We start from the raw sequence: 9380 nt of genomic DNA, 5'->3' as shown, positions 1-9380 counted from the left end.
CCAAGACACCCCAAGCTAATATTGAAGGATAACCAAGAGCCTAAACTTGGGGATGCCCCGGAAGGCATCCCCTCTTTCGTCTTCGTTCATCGGTAACTTTACTTGGAGCTATATTTTTATTCACCACATGATATGTGTTTTGCTTGGAGCGTCAATTTATTTTGTTAGGATTTGCTTACTGTTATTTAGAACAATGTTTTGCATATTTTATTTCAATAAAAGTGGCATTGATGGCCTTTACTATGCCTATTTTACAAGTCTACATGTTGCTGTTTGAAAACAGAAAGTTTATCACTGTTGCAAAAATTCCCTAGAAAATTCAGAATGTGATAAAATGTTGAAACCTTTTTCATAATAAGCTCTGATAAATTTAATACAGTGGGAATTTTCTTTCGTAGTTTTTGGAGCTAAGGAAGTATGGATCTTGCTGCATTCTTCACAGACTGTCCTGTTTAGGCAGATTGCTGTTATGTTTGCTTGTTTAATGATTCTATTTGAGGATAGGACTATTAAATATGCGGAGGCATTTAGTATGCAATGTTGATTAATAATTTTAGTGATTTTATACAGAAGAGTAGGATAAGGTTTTTGCATTGGTTTATACTAACTTATCTCACGAGTCCTTGTTAAGTTTTGTGTGGCTGGAGCTTTTGAGATTTAGGGAGACCGTGATATGAGAGGAATTAAGGAGACACAAAAGCTCAAGCTTGGGGATTCCCAAGGCATCCCAAGATAATATTTCAAGAAGTCTCAAGCGTCTAAGCTTGGGGATGCCCCGGTTGGCATCCCACCTTTCTTCTTCAACAACTATCGGTTAGTATCGGTTGATCCTAAGCTTTTGCTTCTTCACATGATGTTTGCTATTCTTAGATGTCATTTTATTTTCTTTTGTTTTTCTTGCTGTTTGAATAAAATACCAAGATCTGAAATTCTTAAATGTTAGAGAGTCTTCATATAGTTACATAATTATTCGACTACTCATTGATCTTCACTTATATCTTTTGGAGTAGTTTGTCGTTTGCTCTAGTACTTCACTTATATCTTTTTAGAGCATGGAGGTGGTTTTATTTTGAAGAAATAAACGAACTCTCATGCTTCACTTATATTATTTTGAGAGTCTTTAGAACAGCGTGGTAATTTGATTTGGTTATAAATTTAGTCCTAATATGATGGGCATTCAAGATGGGTATAATAAAAACTTTCATATAGAGTGCACTGAATACTATGAGAAGTTTGATACTTGATGATTGTTTTGAGATATGAAGATGGTGATATTAGAGTCATGCTAGTTGAGTAGTTGTGAATTTGAGAAATACTTGTGTTGAAGTTTGTGATTCCCGTAGCATGCACGTGTGGTGAACCGTTATGTGATGAAGTCGGAGCATGATTTTTTTATCGATTGTCTTCCTTATGAGTGGCGGTCGGGGACGAGCGATGGTCTTTTCCTACCAATCTATCCCCCTAGGAGCATGCGCGTAGTACTTTGTTTCGATAACTAATAGATTTTTGCAATAAGTATGTGAGTTCTTTATGACTAATGTTGAGTCCATGGATTATACGCACTCTCATCCTTCCACCATTGCTAGCCTCTCTAGTACCGCGCAACTTTCGCCTGTACCACAAACCCACCATTTACCTTCCTCAAAACAGCCACCATACCTACCTATTATGGCATTTTCATAGCCGTTCCGAGATATATTGCCATGCAACTTTCCACCGTTCCGTTTATTATGACACGCTTCATCATTGTCATATTGCTTTGCATGATCATGTAGTTGACATCGTACTTGTGGCAAAGCCACCATTCATAATTCTTTCATACATGTCACTCTTGATTCATTGCACATCCCGGTACACCGCCAGAGGCATTCATATAGAGTCATATTTTGTTCTAAGTATCGAGTTGTAATTCTTGAGTTGTAAGTAAATAAAAGTGTGATGATCATCATTATTAGAGCATTGTCCCAGTGAGGAAAGGATGATGAAGACCATGATTCCCCCACAAGTCGGGATGAGACTCTGGACGAAAAATAAAAAAAGGAGAAAAAAGAGGCCATAAAAAAAGAGAAGGCCCAAAAATGAGAGAAAAAGAGAGAAGGGGCAATGCTACTATCCTTTTACCACACTTGTGCTTCAAAGTAGCACCATGATCTTCATGATAGAGAGTCTCCTATGTTGTCACTTTCATATACTAGTGGGAATCTTTCATTATAGAACTTGGCTTGTATATTCCAATGATGGGCTTCCTCAAAATGCCCTAGGTCTTCGTGAGCAAGCGAGTTGGATGCACACCCACTTAGTTTCTTTTTGAGCTTTAATACACTTATAGCTCTAGTGCATCCGTTGCATGGCAATCCCTACTCACTCACATTGATATCTATTGATGGGCATCTCCATAGCCCGTTGATACGCCTAGTTGATGTGAGACTATCTTCTCCTTTTTGTCTTCTCCACAACCACCATTCTATTCCACCTATAGTGCTATGTCCATGGCTATTGCGTGAAGATTGAAAAAGTTTGAGAACATCAAAAGTATGAAACAATTGCTTGGCTTGTCATCGGGGTTGTGCATGATTTAAATATTTTGTGTGATGAAGATAGAGCATAGCCAGACTATATGATTTTGTAGGGATAGATTTCTTTGGCCATGTTATTTTGATGAGACATGATTACTTTGTTAGTATGCTTGAAGTATTATTATTTTTCTGTCAATATTAAACTTTTGTCTTGAATCTTATGGATCTGAATATTCTTGCCACAATAAAGAAGATTACATTGATAAATATGTTAGGTAGCATTCCACATCAAAAATTCTGTTTTTATCATTTACCTACTCGAGGACGAGCAGGAATTAAGCTTGGGGATGCTTGATACGTCTCTAACGTATCTATAATTTTTTATTGTTCCATGCTATTATATTACCCGTTTTGGATGTTCATGGGCTTTATTATACAGTTTTATATTATTTTTGGGACTAACCTATTAACCAGAGGCCCAGCCCAAAATGTTGTTTTATTGCCTATTTCAGTGTTTCGAAGAAAAGGAATATCAAATGGAGTCCAAACGGAATGAAACCTTTAGGAGAGTTATTTTTGGAAGGAAGCTGTTGGGTTTCGTAGTAATTTCAAAAAAATTCCTACGCACACGCAAGATCATGTGATGCACAGCAACGAGAGGGGAGAGTGTTGTCTACGTACCCAACGCAGACCGACTGCGGAAGCGCTGACACGACGTAGAGGAAGTAGTCGTACGTCTTCACGATCCAACCGATCAAGCACCGAAAGTACGGCACCTCCGAGTTCGAGCACACGTTCAGCTCGATGACGATCCCCGGACTTCGATCCAGCAAAGTGTCGGGGAAGAGTTCCGTCAGCACGACGGCGTGGTGACGATCTTGATGAACTACAGCAGCAGGGCTTCGCCTAAACTCCGCTACAGTATTATCGAGGAATATGGTGGCAGGGGGCACCGCACACGGCTAAGGAATAGATCACGTGGATCAACTTGTGTGTTCTAGGGTGCCTCTACCTCAGTATATAAAGGAGCCAAGGGGGGAGGCTGGCCGGCCACAAGGGGTGCGCCAGGAGAGTCCTACTCCCTCCGGAGTAGGATTCCCCCCCCCCCAATCCTATTCCAACTAGGATTCCCAAGGGGGGAAAGAGAGAGAGGGGTGGCCGGCCACCTCTCCTAGTCCTAATAGGACTAGGGGGGGAGGCGCGCAGCCCTTATGGGCAGCCCTTTCACCTTTCCACTAAGGCCCACTAAGGCCCATATGATTCCCGGGGGGTTCCGGTAACCTCCCGGTACTCCGGTAAAATCCCGATTTCACCCGGAACACTTCCGATGTCCAAACATAGGCTTCCAATATATCAATCTTTATGTCTCGACCATTTCGAGACTCCTCGTCATGTTCGTGATCACATCCGGGACTCCGAACAACCTTCGGTACATCAAAATGCATAAACTCATAATATAACTGTCATCGTAACCTTAAGCGTGCGGACCCTACGGGTTCGAGAACAATGTAGACATGACCGAGACATGTCTCCGGTCAATAACCAATAGCGGGACCTGGATGCCCATATTGGCTCCTACATATTCTACGAAGATCTTTATCGGTCAGACCGCATAACAACATACGTTGTTCCCTTTGTCATCGGTATGTTACTTGCCCGAGATTCGATCGTCGGTATCCAATACCTAGTTCAATCTCGTTACCGGCAAGTATCTTTACTTGTTCTGTAATACATCATCTCACAACTAACATATTAGTTGTAATGCTTGCAAGGCTTATGTGATGTGTATCACCGAGAGGGCCCAGAGATACCTCTCCGACAATCGGAGTGACAAATCCTAATCTCGAAATACGCCAACCCAACATCTACCTTTGGAGACACCTGTAATGCTCCTTTATAATCACCCAGTTACGTTGTGACGTTTGGTAGCACCCAAAGTGTTCCTCCGGCAAACGGGAGTTGCATAATCTCATAGTCATAGGAACATGTATAAGTCATGAAGAAAGCAATAGCAACATACTAAACGATCGGGTGCTAAGCTAATGGAATGGGTCATGTCAATCAGATCATTCAACTAATGATGTGACCTCGTTAATCAAATAACAACACTTTGTTCATGGTTAGGAAACATAACCATCTTTGATTAACGAGCTAGTCAAGTAGAGGCATACTAGTGACACTAAGTTTGTCTATGTATTCACACATGTATTATGTTTCCGGTTAATACAATTCTAGCATGACTAATAAACATTTATCATGATATAAGGAAATAAATAATAATTTTATTATTGCCTCTAGGGCATATTTCCTTCAGAAGCATCCCAGGAGACTTGGAGTAGACGTCAGGGAAGCTTCGAGGAAGCCACGAGGCAAGGAGGCGCGCCCCCACCATCGTGGGCCCCTCGTGGCTCCCCTGACTGACTTCTTTCACCTATATATGTCCATATACCCTAAAAACGTCGAGGAGCAGAATAGATCGGGAGTTCCGCCGCCGCAAGCCTCTCTAGCCACCGAAAATCAATCTAGACCTGTTCTGGCACCCTGCCGGAGGGGGGAATCCCTCTCCGGCGACCATCTTCATCATCTCGGCGCTCTCCATGACGAGGAGGGAGTAGTCCACCGTCGGGGCTGGGGGTATGTACCAGTAGCTATGTGTTTGATACTCTCTCTCTCCTCCTCTCTCTCTCTCTCTTCGTGTTCTTGGGTTGGCACGATCTTGATGTATCGCGAGCTTTGCTATTATAGTTGGATCTTATGATGTTTCTCCCCCTCTACTCTCTTGTCATGGATTGAGTTTTTCCTTTGAAGTTATCTTATCGGATTGAGTCTTTAAGGATTTGAGAACACTTGATGTATGTCTTGCATGTGCTTATCTGTGGTGACAATGGGATATCACGTGATCCACTTGATGTATGTTTTGGTGATCAACTTGCGAGTTATGTGACCTCATGAACTTATGCATAGGGGTTGGCACACGTTTTTGTCTTGACTCTCCGGTAGAAACTTCGGGACACTCTTTGAAGTTCTTTGTGTTGGTTGCATAGATGAATCTGAGATTGTGTGATGCATATCGTATAATCATACCCACGGATACTTGAGGTGACATTGGAGTATCTAGGTGACATTAGGGTTTTGGTTGATATGTGTCTTAAGGCGTTATTCTAGTACGAAATCTTGTATAGATCGATCCGAAAGAATAACTTTGAGGTGGTTTCATACCCTACAATAATCTCTTCGTTTGTTCTCCGCTATTAGTGACTTTGGAGTGACTCTTTGTTGCATGTTGAGGGATAGTTATATGATCCAATTATGTTATTATTGTTGAGAGAACTTGCACTAGTGAAAGTATGAACCCTAGGCCTTGTTTCCTAGCATTGCAATACCGTTTACGCTCACTTTTATCATTAGTTACCTTGCTGTTTTTATATTTTCAGATTACAAAAACCTATATCTACCATCCATATTGCACTTGTATCACCATCTCTTCGCCGAACTAGTGCACCTATACAATTTACCATTGTATTGGGTGTGTTGGGGACACAAGAGACTCTTTGTTATTTGGTTGCAGTGTTGTTTGAGGGAGACCATCTTCATCCTACGCCTCCCACGGATTGATAAACCTTAGGTCATCCACTTGAGGGAAATTTGCTACTGTCCTACAAACCTCTGCACTTGGAGGCCCAACAACGTCTACAAGAAGAAGGTTGTGTAGTAGACATCAGTAAGCAAGTGTTGGCTAAAAATATGCTAAGCAGCATTGAAGGTTGTAATTATTTGCTAAACATAGGTTGTCGGATAAGGACACTTAAATACAATCACTGAGAAACATATGTGCAAACTTCCAATTGCAAAGCTACATGTTCTTGTTTGATAACAAAATTACAAGGTCCAGAAAACACTCTATTTAGAATTATTAAGTAAAGTAATAATTTACATGCGGTAAAAGTGGAATACACATGACCTTCAAATGTCAGATGGGAAATTAATTATGCAAAGGTGGCAATATATAGCATCTAAGGACAATGACAAGCAAAAGTAGACTTCCAACTTATAATGAATATCACTATATTCTGCAAGCATATTGTATAATCCGATGCCTTGCTATCCTTAGAGCTCAAGATATGGAAATTACAATTGTGATCGTATCATTTTCATGCTTGGTCCCATAGAATCTAAAGGCAACTAGTGTGCAATTTCTTGCCTGGTCAGAATCACCTATTGGTAATACTCCTTATACTCCTCATGGCTAAGATTGTCTTCTTTCATGAAGACATACCTAGCCACCACCCTGTGCTCTCTTCCTTGAGCTTCTCAAAGCTTTGGGGTGCACTATTGTTGCTCTGTAATTCTCAACCATAAGATATATCTCAAACAAGACAACATCCTTTTCGAGCAAAGACATCTTTCGCTGCTTCTCCTCATCCTTGACATTCCTCACAGTCGGCCTCCTTCCTCTCTTTGGCATACTTAAATTGGAGTGGATCTATAGTGTTTCATCACTATATGTATATATGACAAGAAGAATCTTACTTCACATATTCATCTTGCTCAAAATAGGAGTTGCTGTCAGAAAGTGGGGATAGAAATACCTTATATAGGTGGAAGTGCATCAAAATTGGAACCACCAATCCATCTCTCAATGTCATCCCTCCTGTATATACATTTTGTGCCACCGGAGACAACGTCCGCCAACCCCCACCAACATCTTCCTCATCCCATGCCAGGCTTGACGTTGTTTTCTCAGTGCAACTCGCCTCCGGTGACATTAGACACACCCAGGAGGTTGCATTTCCGACCACATCTCGCACCTCTCTCTATTCCCAAGTGTGAATATATGGGCATGCATTTTTTTATAGTAAGGATATTGATGACAACTTGTGGGATGAATGAAAAGATTTGGTACTTGTAAAAGTTAAATTCAGAAAAGCTTAGAGGCTACATGCTACCAAATACATGCTCTAAGAATTTCATATATTAAAAGCGGCACATGTTTAATTCGAATTTTTTCCCTCGAAAATAGAAAGTAACACCTGTTGTTGCTGAAGTGATCTATATATGCATGTAAATTTGTGTATTTGCTAATTGCAAAGATCAAGACATCATCTGTTACTGATTGTCGACAACAAAAACCAACATATACCCTCGGATTTATGAAACCAAACTCAAAGTAAACAATAAGTGAACCAATAAGTCTACTCTGCATAGAAGGCTTTGGCTAGTTCACAAGTTAATAATTTAAATTAGAAAATGTAACAACCACTTTCCAAATATCTAAAATTAAATGAGATCCTGATAATAGGATTAAGTTTTAAATACTAAAATGGACATACCTCATTCCCAACTATCCGAGCCCTAGATATGAATCATACAACTAGAAGTATATGCCCGAATATATTTATCTTGAATAAGATATGAGTTGTGGTTCGAAGGAGGGTACGCGAACTCCTTATATAGACGCATGTGGGATCAAAGCGGAACCATCTATCATGTCCTCTAAAGTATAATCATATTTTTTGGTAATGTCATTCGTAGGCCATCCTTCATTCCATGGGCACAGTCGAGAACATGTGTCAGTGCAATTTTAGTGAGAAACGTTTGGTGAATGCAATACAATACTTCATGGTAATAATTAACTAATGGTTCTGTTTAACATAAAAATGGATTATTATGCAACAATATGAAAGGTCATGTGTTACTAAAGCCCATGCAAATACTACAAACATATAAAAAGCAATAACAGCCGGCGCACCCGAGCCGAACCCGGCGCGCTGGGGGCGCCCGCACAAGCGAAAAGGGCGTGTGGGACCGCTCTGTCGGCGAGAGGAGGGCCTTTTCCCGCTGTTTCTTCCAGCTTTCCCCCCGACTTCCCTCTCATTCTCTCCATTCCTCCCGCCAATCTCCTCCTGCTCTCCTCCCCGCCGGCCGCCATGCCGCCGAAGAAGTACGTGGTCCCCCGTGCCGCGACGGGTGCAACCTTCGTCGTCGCCCAGCCGAAGCAAAGGAAACTAAGGGCGCCGACGTCCAAGCCCCCGGGCATGTCCAATGCCGACTGGAGGGCTGAAGTTCAGCGCCGGGAGGCAGTCACCACCGACCGACGGAACAGGGCCAACGCCAAGAAGGCCAGGGACAGCGCGGCGATCGCGGCTGCGGTGGCGGCGGATCAGGCGGAGCGCTCGGCCGAACAAGCCGAGGTGGCTCGCGTGGGGATGATGAATCCACCCGGTGTCCACGGCCAGTACGCGCCTTGGAGCTAGCAAAGCGTCGGCTCTCCGGCCGGCTTCTCGGCCTCGCTACAACCCTAGGGCTGCTCGCCGTCGCCGGGCTACGCCGACGGGGACGCGCACGGTGGGTTCAACCCCAACATCACCTTCCCCCATGGTCACCCGGCCCAGCGGACGCCCTTGCCCGCCTTCGCCAGCGTGCAATACCCTCCGTACAACTACTCGTCGCCGACCTACGCATCCTCCCTGACACCCCCTCTCCGCCGTGGCGCGCTGCCCTTCTCCCAAGCCTCCACGTTGCACCTCGGCGACACCGACGCGACCAAAGCCGACATGGACGACATCATCACGGTAGGCTCGGCCGCCGCAGCCGCGTCCCCCGGATTCACTACGTAGGACGACACGGTAGACCTCAATGGCGACATGGCCGGCGAGCTCGACTACGGCGAGGAGGAGCCGGATGAGGAGGAGGACGACGAGGAGGAGGAGGAGGAGGAGGAGGAGGAGGAGCCGACGCCTGCGTCGGCGAGGAAGCGAATGAAGAAGAAGGGGGTGACCAGGACCGGCGAGCCGCGCATCAAGTGGACGTCTAAGGAGTAGGAGTGACTCGCTGAAGCATGGAAAGTCGTTTGCCTCGACCCGA

This window comes from Triticum urartu, chromosome 7 (assembly GCF_003073215.2).
Source record: "Triticum urartu cultivar G1812 chromosome 7, Tu2.1, whole genome shotgun sequence".
Taxonomy (NCBI): Eukaryota; Viridiplantae; Streptophyta; class Magnoliopsida; order Poales; family Poaceae; genus Triticum; species Triticum urartu.
Note: the sequence above shows the minus strand (reverse complement) of the source record.